This window comes from Sinohyriopsis cumingii, chromosome 4, assembly GCF_028554795.1.
Source record: "Sinohyriopsis cumingii isolate HCF-2022 chromosome 4, ASM2855479v2, whole genome shotgun sequence".
In the NCBI taxonomy this organism is placed as follows: Eukaryota; Metazoa; Mollusca; class Bivalvia; order Unionida; family Unionidae; genus Sinohyriopsis; species Sinohyriopsis cumingii.
This window is the reverse complement of record NC_142964.1, coordinates 42,525,887-42,544,217: the sequence shown is the minus strand read 5'-3', so window position 1 is coordinate 42,544,217 and position 18,331 is coordinate 42,525,887. Positions and strand designations below refer to the sequence as shown.

General features: G+C 30.4%; 1 protein-coding gene across 1 annotated transcript in view; it reads left to right on the top strand.

Annotated features, from left to right (window-relative positions):
• The window catches only part of LOC149801054 (complement C3-like), a 351,345-nt gene that overhangs the window by 290,163 nt on the left and 42,851 nt on the right, over positions 1–18,331 (top strand). The gene's annotated exons all lie outside the window — the stretch shown is intronic.

The window sequence follows — 18,331 nt, the reverse complement described above, 5'->3', positions numbered from 1 at the left end:
AGGCAAGTATTACTAAAAATAATGTAGAAACTGATCCACTTTTAAATGAGGCTTATATTGCTAAATGTAGATAATGATCCATTGTAAAATAAGGCCACTATTACTAAAATAATGTACATACTGATCCACTTTAAAATAAGGCCACTGTTACTAAAATTAATGTATGCATAGATCTGTTGTAAAATAAAACCACTATTACTAATAATGTAGTTACTGATCCATTGTACAATAAGGCCCCATTACTAAAAATAATGTAGATACTGATCCACTTTAAAATAAGGCCTGTATTTCTAAATATGATGTAGGTACTGATCCACTGTAAAATAAGGCCACTATTACTAAAAATAATGTATGCACAGATCTGTTGTAAAATAAGACCAATATTACTAATAATGATGTAGGTACTGATTAATTGTAAAATAAGGCCACATTAAAATAATGTAGATAACGATCCGTTGTAAAATAAGGCTACTATTGCTAAAAATAATGTAGATACTGATCCACTGTATAATATGACCACTTTTAGTAAAAATAATGTAGATACTGATCCACTGTGAAATAAGGCCAGTATTACTAAAAATAATGTATATACTGATCCACTGTAAAATAACACCACTATTACTAAAAATAATGTACATACTGATAAACTGTAAAATAAGGTCACTATTACTGAAAATAATGTAGATACTGATCCATTGTAAAATAAGGCGACTATTACTAATAATAATATAGATACTGATCAACTGTCAAACAAGGCCACTGTTACTAAAAAATAATGTGGATTCTGAAACAGTGTCAAATAAGGCCTATATTACTGAAAATAATGTAGATACCTATCCACTGTAAAATAAGGCCACTATTACTAAAAATAATGTATGCACAGATCTGTTGTAAAATAAGACCAATATTACTAATAATGATGTAGGTACTGATTAATTGTAAAATAAGGCCACATTAAAATAATGTAGATAATGATCCATTGTAAAATAAGGCTACTATTGCTAAAAATAATGTAGATACTGATCCACTGTACAATAAGGCCCATTTTACTCTAAATAATGTAGATAATTATCCACTTTAAAATAAAGCTTCTATTAGTACATATGATGTAGGTACTGATCCGCTGTAAAATAAGGTCACTATTACTAAAAATGATGTAGATACTGATCCACTGTAAAATAAGGTCACAATTACTAAAAATAATGTAGATACTGATCCAATGTAAAATAAGGCGACATTTACTACAAATAATGTAGATACTGATACACTTTAAAAAAAATGGCCTCTATTGCTAAGAAAAAATGTCGATACTGATCCAGTATATAATAAGGCGATTATTACTATAAAAAAGTTATAGATTCTGATCCACTGAAAACTCAGGCCAGTTTTAATAAAAATTATGTAGATATTGATCCACTGTAAAAACAAGACCACTATTACTTAAAATAATGTAGATGCTGATCCGCTGTAAAATATACCACTTTTACTAACGGTAATGTAGGTACTGATACACTGTAAAATAAGGCTACTTTTTATGAAAAATTATGTATATATTGATCCATTGTAAGATAAGGCCACTATTACTAGTACTAATGTAGATACTGATCCATTGTGAAATAAGGCCACTATTGCCAAAAATAATGTACATACTGATCGACTGTAAAAGAGGCCACTATTCCAAAAATAATGTAGATACTCATCCACTGTAAAGTATGGCCACTTATACTACAAATAAAGAAGGTTCTGATCGTTAAAATAAGGCTACTATTGCTAAAAAAATGTAGATACTTATATTATGTGAAATAAGGCCACTATTACTAAAAATAATGGAGACACTGATCCGTTGTACAATAAGGCTTCTATTACTGAAAATAATGTAGATGCTCATCCACTCTAAATAAAGGCCACTTTTACTACAAATATTGTAGATATTGATCCACTGTAAAAAAAGAAAAGCGACTATTGGTCAAATAATAATATAGATACAGATTCAGTGTAACATAAGGTCACTATTACTGATCCACATAAAAATAAGGATTCTTATACTGAATATGATGTTGGTACTGATCCACTGTAAAATAAGAAAACTATTACTAAATATAATGTAGATACTGATTCACTGTAAAATAAAGCCACTTTTACTACAAATAATGTAGATACTGATCCACGGTAAAAAGAACAAAAGCGACTATTGTTCAAAAAGTAATGTAGATGCTGATCCAGTGTAATATGAGGCCTCTATTACAAAAAATAATGTAGATACTAATCCACTGTAAAATAAGGACTCTTATACTAAATATGATTTAGGTACTGATACACTGTAAAATAAGGAAACTATTACTAAAAATAATGTAGATACTAATCCACTGTAAAAAAGACCACTTTTTAAAAAAATAACGTAGCTACTGATCCATTATAAATTAAGGCCAATATTGGTAAAAAATAATGTAGATACTGATTCACAGTAAAGTAAAGCCACAATTACTTAGAATAATGTAGACACTGATCCATTATAAAAAAAATGACCACTATTACTATAAAATAATGTAGATGCTGATCCACTGTAAAATAAGGCCACATTTACTAAAAAATTATGTAGATATTGATCAACTGTAAAAGAAGGCCACTGTTACCTAAAATAATGTTGGTACTGATCGACTGTAAAATAATGTCAATTTAACTAAAAATAATGTTGGTAGTAACCACTGTACAAATAAGGCCCCATTACTAAAAATAATGTAGATACTGATTAATTGTAACATAAGGGCACTATTTCTAAAAATAATGTAGATACTGATCCACTGTGAAATAAGGCCACTTTTAAAAAAAATAATATAGCTACTAATCCATTGTAAAATAAGGCCACTATTACTTATAATAATGTAGATACCGATCCACAGTAAAATAAGGCCACAGTTACTTAGAATAATTACTTAGAATAATATAGGTACTGATGCACGATAAAAACAATGGCCACTATTACTATAAAATGATGTACATGCTGATATTCTGTATAATACGGCGCGTATAACTAAAAATAATGTAGATACTAAACCATTGTTCAATAAGGAGCATATAACTAAAAATAATGTAGATATTGATCCACTTTAAAATGAAACCGCTATTTCTATATATGATGTAGGTATTGACCCAGTGTAAAATAAGGTCACTGTTACTAAAAAGAATGTAGATACTGTTTCACTATATACTAAGGCACTTTTACCAGAAATAACGTACATACAGCTATTCTGTAAAATAAGGCAACTATTGCTAAAAATAAAGTAGGTACTGATCCACTGTAAAATAAGACCACTATTACTAAAAAGAATGTAGATACTGATCCACTTTAAAATAAGGCCGATATTAATAAATATGATGTAGATAAGAATCCATTGTAAAATAATACCACTATTACTTAAAATAATGTCGGTACTGATCAAATGTAAAATAAAGCCACGAGTTAAAAAAATAACGTAGATACTGATCCACTGTAAAATGACGTGTCTATTACTAAAAATAATGTAAGCACTGATCCACTGTAAAATAAGGTCTCTATTACTAAAAGTAATGTACATACTGATCCATTGTAAAATAACGTGACTATTACTAAAAATAATGTCAGTAATCCACTGTAAATAAAGGCCACTATTACAAAATCTTAAAGTAGGTACTGACCTAATGTAAATTAAGGCCCCGTTTACTAAAAATAATATAGATACTGATCGACTGTAAAATAAGGCTAATATTACTAAAATGAATGTACATACAGATACTGTGTAGAATAGGGCCACTATTATAAAAAAATAATGTAGGTACTGATATTCTGTACAATAATGCCACTATTACTAAAAATAGCATAGATCCTGATCCACTGAAAAGTATGGCCACTTTTACTAAAAATAAAGCAGGTTCTCATCTGTCAAATAAGGCTACTATTGCTACAAATGTAGATACTGATCCACTGTGAAATAAGGTTACTGTGGCTAAAAATAATGTAGATACTGATATTCTGTAAAATAAGGCCACTACTACTAAAAATAATGTAGACATTGATCCATTGTAAAATAAGGCCACTATTACTAATAATAATGTGGATACTAGTCCATTGTAAAATAAGGCCACTATTACTAAAAATAATGCAGATACTGATCCACTGTCTAATAAGGCCACTGTTACTAAAATATAATGTAGGTACTTATCCATTGTAAAATATGGCCACTATTTAAAAAAAATAACGTAGATACTGATCCAATGTAAAATAATGTGACTATTACTAAAAATAATGTGAGTACTGATCCAATGTCAAATAAGGCCACTATTACAAAAAATAATGTAGGTACTGATCCACTGTAAAAGAAGGTCACTATTACTAAAAATAATGGAGACACTGATCCATTGTACAATAAGGCACCTATTACTAAAAATAATGTAGATACTGATCCACTTTGAAATAAGGCCTCTGTTACTAAATATGATGTAGGTACTGATCCACTGTAAAATAAGGTCACTCTTACTAAATATAATGTTGATTCTGATTCACTGTCAAATAAGGTCACTTTTACTACAAATAATGTATACTCCGATATTCTGTAAATTAAGGCCACTTTTACTAAAAATAAAGTAGGTATTGATCCATCGTAAAATAAGGCCACTATTACTAAATAATGTAGATACTGATCCATTGTAAAATAAGGACACTGTTACTAAAAATAATGGAGCCACTGATCCATTTTACAATAAGGCACCTATTACTAAAATTAATGCAGATACTGATCCACTTTTAAATAAGGACTCGATTCCTAAATATGATGTAGGTACTGATCCACTGTAAAATAACGTCACCATTACTAAATATAATGTAGATACTTATCCACTGTAAAGTAAGGGCACTTTTACTACAAATAATGTAGATATTGATCCACTGTGAAAAAAAGAAAAGCGACTATTGCTAACAGAATAATGTAGATACTGATCCAATGTAACAAAAGGCCCCTATTCCTGAAAATAATGTAGATACTGATCCACTGTACAATAAGGCCCCTATTACTAAAAACAATGTAGATACTAATCCACTTTAAAATAAGGCCTCTTATACTAAATATGATGTTGGTACTGATCCACTGTAAAATAAGGAAACTATTACTAAATATAATGTAGATACTGATTCACTGTAAAATAAGACCACTTTTACTACAAATAATGTAGATACTGACATTCTGTAAAATCAGGCCACTTTTACTAAACAGTAAAATTATTCCACAATTGCTCAGAAGAATGTATCTACTGATACTTTATAAAAAATGGCCACTATTACTACAAAATAATGTATATACTGATATTCTGTAAAATACGGCCATTATTACTAAAAAAATTGTAGATACTGATCCATTGTACAATAAGGCCCATATTCCTAAAAAATAATGTAGATACTGATCCACTATAAAATAACGTCACTATTACTAAAAAATAATGTAGATACTGATCCACTGTAAAATAGGGCCACTATTACAAAAAATAATGTAGGTACTGATATTCTGTACAATAAGGGCACTATTTCTAAAAAAATAATGTAGATACTGATCCACTGTAAAGTATGGCCACTTCTGCTACAAATAAAGTAGGTTATGATGTGTAAAATAAGGCTAATATTGCTAAAATTAATGTAGAAACTGATCCACTGTAAAATAAGGTTACTATAGCTAAAAATAATGTAGATTCTGATATTCTGTAAAATAAGGCCACTTTTATAAAAAATAAAGTAGCTATTGATCCACAGTTAAATATGGCCTCTATTACTAAATATGATATAGGTACTGATCCACTGTAAAATAAGGTCACTATTACTAAATAAAATGTATATTCTGATTCACTGTAAAATGAGGCCACTTTTACTACAAATATAGTAGGTATTGATCCACGGTAAAATAAGACCACTATTACTAAAAATAATTTAGATACTGATCCATTGTAAAATAACAACACTGTTATTAATAATAATGTAGATACTGATTTATTGTAAAATAAGGCCATTATTACTAATAATAATGTAGATACTGATCAACTGTCTAATAAGGCCACTGTGACTAAAAAATAATGTAGATACTGATCCATTGTAAAATAAGGCCACTATTACTAAAAATAATGTAGATACTGATCCACTGTAAAATAAGGCCACTATTTCTACAATGAATGTAGATACTCATCCACTGTAAAAAAGGGCCACTATTGCAAATAATAATGTAGGTACTGATCTTCTGTATAATAAGGCAACTATTACTAAAAAGTATCATAGATCCTGATCCACTGTAAAATATGGCCACTTTTAATACAAATAAAGTAGGTTTTGATCTGAAAAATAAGGCTACCATTGCTAAAAATAATGTAGATTCTGATCCACTGTAAAATAAGGTTGCTATAGCTAAAAATAATTTCGATACTTATATTCTGTAAAATAAGGCCCCTATTACTAAAAATGATGGAGACACTGATCCATTGTACAATAAGGCTCCTATTGCTAAAAATAATGTAGATACTGATCCAGTTTAAAATAAGGCCTCTTATACTAAATATGATGTAGGTACTGATTCACTGTAAAATAAGGCCACTTTCAGTACAAATGATGTATATACTGATATTCTGTAAAACAAGGCCACTTTTACTGAAAATAAAGTAGGTATTGATCCATGGTAAAATAAGGCCACTATTTCTAAAAATAATGTAGGTACTGATCCATTGTACAGTAAGCCCCCATTACTAAAAATAATGTACATACTGATCCACTTTAAAATAAGGACTCTTATACTAAGTATGACGTTGGTACTGATCCACTGTCAAATAAGGAAACTATTACTAAATATAATGCAGATTCTGATTCACTCTAAAATAAGACCACTTTAACTAAAAATAAAGTAGGTATTGATCCATGGTAAAATAAGGTCACTATTACTAAAAATAATTTAGATACTGATCCACTGTAAAGTAAGGCGACTATTACTAATACTAATGTAGATACTGATCTACTGTCTAATTAATAAGGCTACTGTGATTACAAAATAATGTAGATACTGATCCATTGTAAAATAAGGCCACTATTACTTAAAATAATGTAGGTACTGATCCAATGTAAAATGGGACCACTATTAAAATAAAATAACGTAGATACTGATCCACTGTAAAATAACGTGAGTATTACTAAAAATAATGTAGATACTCATCCACTGTAAAATAAGGCCACTATTACTAAAATGACTGTACATACTGATCTACTGAAAAATAGGTCCACTATTACATAACAATAATGTAGGTACTAATATCCTGTATAATAAGGCCACTATAACTAAAAAATAACGAAGATCCTGATTCACTGCAAAATATGGGGACTTTTACTAAAAATAAAGTAGATTCTGATCACTGTCAAATAAGGCTACTATAGCTAAGAATAATGTAGATACTGATATTCTGTACAATAAGGCCACTATTACTAACGATAATGGATACACTGATCCAATGTACAATAAGGCTTCTATTACTAAATATGATGTAGGTACTGATCCACTGTAAAATAAGGTGACTATTACTAAGTATAATGTAGATACTGATTCACTGTAAAATAAGGCCACTTTTACTACAAATAATGTAGATACTGACATTCTGTAAAATCAGGCCACACTTTTACTAAAAGAGGTAGGTACTGATCGACTCTAAAATAAGGCCACTATTACTAAAAATAATGTATGTACATATCTGTTGTCAAATAAGACCACTATTACTAATAATAATGTAGGAATTGAACCATTGCAAAATAAGGCCACTATTACTAAAAATAATGTAGATAATGATCCATTGTAAAATAAGGCTACTATTGCTAAAAATAATGTAGATACTGATCCACTGTATAATATGACCACTTTTAGTAAAAATAATGTAGATACTGATCCACTGTGAAATAAGGCCAGTATTACTAAAAATAATGTACATACTGATAAACTGTATTTAATAAGGTCACTATTACTGAAAATAATGTAGATACTGATCCATTGTAAAATAAGGCGACTATTACTAATAATAATATAGATACTGATCAACTGTCAAACAAGGCCACTGTTACTAAAAAATAATGTGGATTCTGAAACAGTGTCAAATAAGGCCTATATTACTGAAAATAATGTAGATACTGATCCACTGTAAAATAAGGCCACTATTACTAAAAATAATGTAGATACAGATCCACTGTAAAATAAGGACACTATTACTAAAAATAAAGTAAATACTGATCCACTGTAAAATAAGGCCACTTTTTAAAAAGATAATGTAGCCACTGTTTTATTCTAAAATAAGGCCACAATTGCTAAAAATAATGTATGTACTAATCCACAGTAAAATAAGGTCACAATTGCTTAGAATAATGTAGACACTCATCCACTATAAAAAAAATGGCCACTATTACTATAAAATAAAGCCTCTATTTCTAAATATGATGTAGGTACTGATCCATTGTAAAGTAAGGTCACTATTACTAAATAGAATGTAGATACTGATTTACTGTAAACTAAGGCAACTTTTACCAGAAATAACGTAGATACTGGTATTCTGTAAAATAAGGCTACTATTGCTAAAAATAAAATAGGTACTGATCCACTGTAACATAAGGCCACTGTTACAAAAAACAATGTAGATACTGATCCACTTTAAAATAAGGCTACAATTGCTAAAAATAAAGTAGTTACTGATGCACTGTAAAATAGCTCCATTGTTACTAAAAATAATGTAGATACTGATCCACTTTAAAATAAGGCCTATATTGCTAAATATGAAGTAGATAATAATCCATTATAAAATAAGGCCACTATTACTTAAAATAATGTATGTCCTGATCCAATGTAAAATAAGGCCACTATTAAAAAAAATATTGTAGATACTGACCCACTGTAAAATAAGACCACTTTTACGAAAAACAATGTAGATACTTATCTACTGTAAAATAAGGCCACTATTACCATAATGAATTTACATACTGATCCACTGTAAAATAGGGCCACTATGACAAAAAATAATGTAGGTACTGATATTCTGTGCAATAAGGCCACTATTACTAAAAAAATAACATAGATACTGCTGATCCACTGTAAAATAAGGCCACTATTACTCAACATAATGTAGATACTGATCCACTGTAAAATAAGGCTACTATTACTAAAAGTTATGTAGATTCTAATCCACTATAAAATAAGGTCACTATTGCTAAAAATAATGTAGATACTGATCCAATGTAAAATAGGGCCACTATTACTAAAATAATGTAGACACTGATCCACTTTAAAATAAGGCCTATATTGCTAAATATGAAGTAGATAATAATCCATTATAAAATAAGGCCACTATTACTTAAAATAATGTAGGTACTGATCCACTGTAAAATAACGTCACTATTACAAAAAATAATGTAGGTACTGACCCACTGTAAAATAAGACCACTTTTACGAAAAACAATGTAGATACTTATCTACTGTAAAATAAGGCCACTATTACCATAATGAATTTACATACTGATCCACTGTAAAATAGGGCCACTATGACAAAAAATAATGTAGGTACTGATATTCTGTGCAATAAGGCCACTATTACTAAAAAAATAACATAGATACTGCTGATCCACTGTAAAATAAGGCCACTATTACTCAACATAATGTAGATACTGATCCACTGTAAAATAAGGCTACTATTACTAAAAGTTATGTAGATTCTAATCCACTATAAAATAAGGTCACTATTGCTAAAAATAATGTAGATACTGATCCACTGTAAAATAGGGCCACTATTACTAAAATAATGTAAACACTGATCCACTGTAAAATAGGGTATGTTACCAAAAGTGATGTTGGTACTGATCCAAGGGAAAATAAGGCCACTTTTTAAAAAAATAATGTAGATACTGATCCATTGTAAAATAAGGCCACTATTGCTAACAATAATGTAGATAATGATCCACAGAAAACTAAGGCCCCTTTTTGAGAAAATGATGTAGATACTGTTCCACTGTAAAATAAGGCCACTATTGCTAAAAAATAATGTACGTATTGATCCACCGTAAACTAAGGCCACTATTACTAAAAAATATTGTAGATACTGATCCACTGTAAAATAAGGCCACAATTACTTAAAATAATGTAGACACTGATCCACTATGAAAAATGGCCACTTTTTCTTTTAGATAATATAGGTGCTAATCCACTGTAAAATAAGACCACTATTAGTAAAAATAATGTAGATATTGATCCACTGTAAAATAAGACCACAATTAATAATAATAATGTAGATACTGAACCACTGTAAAATAAGGCCACATATACTAAAAATAATGTAGATACTGATCAACTGTAAAATAAGGCCACCATTATTTAAAAATAATGTTTTTATGATCGACTGTAAAATAAGGCCACTTTTACTAAAAATAACATTGGTACATAACCACTGTACAAATAAGGCCCCATTACTAAAAATAATGTAGGTACTGATCCACTGTAAAATAAAGCCACTTTTACTGCGAATAATGTAGATTCTGATCCACTGTAAAATAAGACAGCTATTACTAAAAATGAAATAGATATTGATCCACTGTAAAATAATGTTACCTTTGCTCAGAATAATGTAAGTACTGATCCACTGTAAAATATGGCCACTATTACAAAAATAATGTAGGTACTAATCCAATGTAAAATAAGGCCACTTTTACTAGAAAATAATGTAGATACTGATCCACTGTAAAATAAGGCCACTATTACTAAAAATAATGAATGCACAGATCTGTTATAAAATAAGACCACTATTACTAATAATTATGTAGGTACTGATCCACTGTAAAATAAGGCCAATATTACTAAAAATAACGTAGATAATGATCCATTGTAAAATAAAGCTACCATTGCTAAAACATAATGTAGATACTGATCCACTGTACAGTAAGTTCCCTTTTACTAAACATAATGTAGATACTGATCCACTTTAAAAGAAGGCTTCCATTACTAAATATGATGTAGGTATTGATCCGCAGTAAAATAAGGTCACTATTACTAAAAATAATGTAGATACTCATTCACTTTAAAATAAGGCCATTATTACTAAACAAGGCCACTATTACTAAAAATAATGCAGATACTGATTCACTTTAAGATAAGGCCACTTTTACTAAAACAAATGTAGGTACTGATCTTTAAGATAAGGCCACTATTGCTAAACATAATGTAGATACTGATCCACTGTAAAATAAGGTTACTATTGCTAAAAATAATGTAGGTACTGATCCATTATAAAATGAGGCCACTATTGCTAATAATAATGCAGGTACTGATCTGTAAAATAACGCCACTATTGCTAAAAATAAAGTAGGTACTGATCCACTGTCAAATAAGGCTACTATTGCTAAAAATAATGTAGATACTGATCCACTGTAAAATAAGGCCACTATTACTAAAAATAAAGTAGATACTGGTCTACTGTAAAATAAGACCACTATTACTAAAAATAAAGTTGATACTGGTCCACTGTAAAATGAGACTACTTTTACTAAAAAATAATGTTGGAACGTAACCACTGTACAATAAGGTCCCTATTACTAAATGTAATGTCGGTACTCATCCACTGTAAAATAATGCCACTTTTACTACAAATAATGTAGATACTGATCCAATGTAAAAAAAGGCCACTGTTGATAAAAAATACTGTAGATACTGATCCACAGTAAAATAAGGCCAGTTTTACTAAAATTAATGTAGATACTGATATTCTATAAAATAAGGACACTATTACTAAAAATAACGTAGATACTGATCCATTGTAAAATATGGCCACTTTTTCTAAAAATAATGTAGATACAGATCCACTGTAAAATAAGGTTACTATTGCTAAAAATAATGTAGATACTGATCGACTGTAAAATAAGGCCACTATTACTAATAATAATGTTGGCACTGATCCATTGTAAAATGAGGCCACTGTTACAAAAATAATGTAGGTACTGATATTCTGTAAAATAAGGCCACTCTTACTAAAGTAATGTAGATACTGATCCACTGTTGAATAAGGCCACTATTATTCATAATAATGTAGGTACTGATCCATTGTAAAATGAGGCCACTATTGCTAAAAATAATGTAGGTACTGATCTGTAAAATAAGGCCACTATTGCTAAAAAAATGTAGATACTGATAATCTGTAAAATAAGGCCACTATTACTAAAAATAATGTAGATACTTATCCACTGAAAAATAAGGCTACTATTGCTAAAATAATGTAGATACTGATCCACTGTAAAATAAGGCCACTATTGCTCAAAATAAAGTAGGTACTGATCCACTGTAAAATAAGGCCACTATTACCAAAAAGGAAAAAGCTTTTATATGACTTTATCTTAAAAAATCAAATTAACAGAATTTGACTAAATTTGAAAGAAAGCATCGTGTTATTAATTTCCTCAAAATTTTTTGAAATTATCCTGATTGAATGTACAGTTTTTCCACCATTCTTCTCAAAAACTGCTTGTCAGAATTCAAACAAATTTAATGAAAAACATGCTGGTGTAAAGGTCTTTCAAATTGGCTCATGTTTTCCTGATCCTATGTCAGATGTGCCACTTTCGCTAAAAAAAAAAGAAATATTTAAATATCTTCATGTTGAAAAACGGTCATGAAAATTTGACCTAATTTGACTGAAAGTATTACAGTATAGATGGCTTTTATTTATTTTTCTAATGATGCTGATATGCCATCAGATATGGCCTCTGTTATCAAATAGGATTACACATTCTTAATTTTGATTTCTGATCCTCTGTTTTATGTCATCTGCCATCAGATATGGCCTCTGTCATGAAATAAGATTACCCATTCTAAACTTTGATTTCGGATCCACTGTTTTATGTCATCTGACATCATATATGGCCTCTGTCATGAAATAGTACTACCCATTCTAATCTTCGATTTCTGATCCACTGTTTTATCTGATCTGCCATCAGATACAGCCTCTGTCATGAAATAAGATTACCCATTCCAAACTTTGATTTCTGATCCACTGTTTTATCTGATCTGCCATCAGATATGGCCTCTGTCATGAAATAGTACTACACATTCTAAACTTTGATTTTTGATCCACTGTTTTATCTGATCTGCCATCAGATATGGCCTCTGTCATGAAATAAGATTACCCATTCTAAACTTTGATTTCTGGTCCACTGTTTTAACTGATCTGCCATCAATATGGCCTCTGTCATGAAATAGTACTACCCATTCTAAACATTGATTTTATATCCATTGTTTTATCTCATCTGCCATTAGATATGGCCTCTGTCATGAAATAAGATTACCCATTCTAAACTTTGATTTCTGATCCACTGTTTTATCTCATCTGCCATCAGATATGGCCTCTGATTTCTGATCCACTGTTTTATGTCATCTGACATCAGATATGGCCTCTGTCATGAAATAGTACTACCCATTCTGAACTTTGATTTCTGATCCACTGTTTTATCTCATCTGCCATCAGATATGGCCTCTGTCATCAAATAAGATTACCCATTCCAAACTTTGATTTCTGATCCACTGTTTTATCTGATCTGCCATCAGATATGGCCTCTGTCATGAAATAGTACTACCCATTCTAAACTTTGATTTCTGATCCACTGTTTTATCTCATCTGCCATCAGATATGGCCTCTGTCATGAAACAGGATTATCCATTCTAAATTTTGATTTCTGATCCACTGTTTTAACTGATCTGCCATCATATATGACCTGTCATGAAATAAGATTACCCATTCTAAACTTTGATTTCTGATCCACTGTTTTATCTGATCTGCCATCAGAAATGACCTCGGTCATGAAATAAGATTACCCATTCTAAACTTTGATTTCTGGGTTTGCATCATTTTGTTAATGATATTTCCAATTTATTTGATTTTCTTATATATTTTACTGATATGTTTACCATGACACATATTGAAAAGTTTCAGTTCCACTAATCGGTGGAGTTATTGCTTATATTTTACAGCTATGATCTTTGGAATGAGATTCATTTGATTTCAAGCAGATTTCATGGCAGCTTTAGCTTGCTGAGCTTTTTGCACAAGTTTAATCCCCAGCATTTAACATCATTTTGTATAGTTATGGCCCGTTAATGTTAAATACATATGGCCACCCCTTTTTTATAAAAAAAAATTCCTGTTTAAAGCCCTGCCAGTGTATTGATTGGGTCATTTTGCAAAGAATCCCTTGCTAATAATGCTTCTAGGCATCACTCATACATTGAAATGTTAAGCCTAACATAATTATATCCACCCATTTTTTTTGCTTCATAACCATAATAAAAGGTATATTGTTGATTAACAGATCGTTTTAAAAATATTAGAATGAGACTTTAATTATTTGTTAATTAAATCAGGAGGTTATTATGGTGATATATAATGATAAATAATATGTTTTTTATTCCAAGTGTACATATCTAGAATTATCCCATTACATCACCGAGAATTATTTATTTAAAATTCAAAATGTTACAAAAATCACAACTTCGTGTGTTTGCCTTGGACAAACTGCAGAACAACACTCCTTTTTGCACTGAGTGAGAAGTATGTGACTGTATCTTTGTTATTGTGTTATTATTATCATATTTAAAAATAATGGCATGTACACGATGATGTTTGATGAGAATTAGATCTAGGAAACTGGATTTATTATGTATCAAACAAAATAATTTGGTTTCCAATAATATTGACTACTGACCTTTTGGTTCCCTGTATCATTAGTGTGCTCTCTATTATGCATAGTCTATTTGTAAACGTGATCCATAAATTTGATGAGAAACAGCTGCTGAAAGCTTGAAACATTGTGTGGAAGCCAAAGTCAAGATTTCTTCTCCAGCAACCTTCACCTTAGATCTTTTGACCTTCAGATCAGTATGAAGCAGCTCCTTTACAAATATAGCAAACTAGGTATGAAGGCTGATGAAAAATTAGTGCTTGGAACTTTATTATAAGGCAATGTTTTATGTGGTTCACTAACAGAATAATGTGGATTTCAGTTATTACAGATTTGTTTTAAAATGCAAATATTCAGGACACATAAAAATTATTGTTACTCTACATATTAGTGTTTCCTGGTATACACACAGCTGCAAACAGTATAGACTCAGATTTGCTATTGCTTAGTGGAAAGGCAGATCAGAGTCTATAATTATTTACTTGAAATCATATCTGGAACAAACAACTTTAGACTGTTTATCTGGAACTATGCTTTGTGCAGTTCGGGTGCATTATACTGTAACAGTAATGATAGAAACATTTGGTATAATAATAAAAGAGTTGTGGCCCTTTTGAATAATGAAACATACGAATTTTCAAACCTGGAGGAGTGATTTTTCTTCCTAACACAAGGTCCACATGGTCATTAGAGGTCATTGAAAGTCATTGAATTTTAGAGATTTTGTTTTGCATGATAATATAATATGGAGGAAAAAATTTCTTTTGAGTAATTTTTTTTAATGTTCTGTAACAATCAGAAGTACAGTTTGATTTTCGATCATGTGTCAACTATTATCATATTCCACTGGAAGTAATCAGATATCATGCATAGTGCCCCTTTCATGTGACGTCATAAATGTATGCACACTCTTTCACTAAGATTAATTAGCATATTGGGACCTGGAAAATTCATTCTCTCATAGTTTGAACCTTACATTAAAGAATTTTCACAAATGTGTGTTTAAAATACAGGCCACCTATAAAACAGAATTGACTGAATCCCAGCATGGTTCATCTTTAGCTTCTGAGTTCATTTGGCAAATACTGGCTGATGATTATGATGATATCAATTTATTTTTAAAACCATGAGGTATATCAGAATATTGAAGCTGGAAAAGTGCTTATGGAGATACGAGATTGTGAGTCTGAAAATGGTCGAGTCAACATGCTGTATGGACAAAAAATAAAACTCAACCCCTCTTTCAATGGCATTTTGAAATTAATTGTAAAGAAGGCATAATAAAAAACTGAATTAAAATATATACAGTTTAAAAGTAAAGTGAAATTTTCATTTCTTTTCACATACAATTTAGCCTTGCAGGATCTTGTGCTACAAAGTGCTTATTAGCTATGCACAGACAATGGGGGAAATAATGGAAATCAAAACAGGCATTTTTATTGCACCATACCCAGTGTTCACATGATAATGTCTTACACGGAATTATTGGTTTTTATGTAAAGCAAAATCCCCAGATCTTGAATATCTGGCCATATTATAATTGTATCACACATTTTAAGGTGGGTAAAGCCATGACAAAATGTCTAAATTTCATTTGATCCTCTTATTCAGCCAAATATGCACTCATAACATACATTTTTTAGAAAGAGTAACATTTTTACCCTACGTGAAGATATTTTTGAGCATTTTAGCTGAAGATGTCAACATGATGGAAGCTGTACCTACAGTTAGTGACATCATTCTGAAGGTTCAAAAATATGTTATGCTGCAAATGTATGTCACCTTTTGACTAAAATCTGCACCATATAACAAATTCATAACATTTGAAAGATTTGTCATTTTAATAGGTCTGATCACCAGCTTAAGGGGTATAAACTTCTGGACTGTTCATTTGGTGATTGTTAGTGCCAAACTTTAGACTTATAAACATGGATTAACCCATTCACATTCTTGAGGAGTGTTGTCAAGTCTTTACTTTTAATTTACTGCTCAATTTTCAGGTATAAGAACACATGCAGTTGAAAAAATAGTAACATGATTTATATTTTTAACTACACCTGGAGTATGTTTTTATTTCAGAGAAAATCAATGCAAGGTGCATTCTAATGTTCAATCAGTGATGATTTACTGCCAAATTATTCTAGATAGCACCAAAAAAAATGGAAATACAGGTTTTCACTGTCCATTTAATTCACTTGAAGAAATGTAGGGATATCATAACATTTATTTAGGTACTGTGCAAGTTGTTTACATTTTTACATATTTGTAAATTTCCTTTTTTTTGACGAGAAAACTGCTGATCTCCATGTTCCTAAAATTTTGACTACATGCTATTTTTAAATTTCAATTTTTAAACAGACCCTGGCATAATATCCTAGGGTTTTGGAGTGAAAAGAAACATGAATATGCAATAATGAGACTCAGTAAATCCAAAATATATTAAAAATGCATACTTCAAAATACCTTGAGTGTAGCTACATATTATCCCTGTAAGAGTTCAGTTAAATGTAATAAATAAGAATCTAAAAATGAAATTAGGTAGTAAAGATATTTATTTGATCATAATACCTTCAACAAGCAGACTTTGGCATTGATGGACTTCAAATCCTAACACAGCATTATGGAACAGATAGTAAATGTGGCAGAGTAGGCAGTAAACTTTAACAGAGCATATGTTAGTGAAAAATCTTGTTTTCAATTAGAAGTATCCATATAACAACACATATGAGCTGTGGAAAGTTGCACATAACAACCATAAAGAACAGTTCTAAAATTTGTTCCAGCTGGCTTAGCTAGATATGTATATGCCCTGTCAGACAGAAGACTGTGAAAGGGGCATCTCAGCACAAAACAATATTCATTCACAGGTAAGGAACAGATTAAGCTCATAAAAATATGACAGATTAATGCATATACAGCTAAACGTGACATCATTTAAAGATTTTGATTTCAATAGGACTCTGACAGGTTGGATCTGGAAGGAGATAGATGGATATTGAAGTGTTAGGTAAATATTGAAATTTGGTCATTTCCTTCACCCACTCCTTTTTGTTCTACTTCCTCTTTATTTTGGTAACAAGTGTGAGCTCCCCTCCCCCCTTAAATAAAATCCTGGAAGCATCTCTGAAGTGAAAGCATTGGAGTTGCAGCTGGAGGAGAAAAGCTAGAAGCTAAAGAGCAGTGGTTAACATATGGGTCCAGTTACAAAGACTTTTAAAAATAAAAATCCCTATCATATTGTATTACATTTATTTATTTCTGTATTGTTTTTGTATTTTTTGTTGTTGTATTGAAGTAGAATACTTTATGCCATGAAAAGTCATTGAAGACTGAAAACTGGTCATTGAAAAGTCATTGAATTTCAGTTCTCCAGATTTGTATGTACTTTGCTTAAAGCCACTATTTTATTGGGGGGGGGGGCCAATACATAAAGTTCACAATATTAAAGGGTAATGATTCTGCATCATTATATACTTCAATACAATCCTAATAATTTAACACTATTGCTTTGCATGTCAAGTTTCATCTTTACTTTTCTGACATAATTATTGCCAGTTTCTATTCTATTGCCAGTTTCTATTCGTTTTG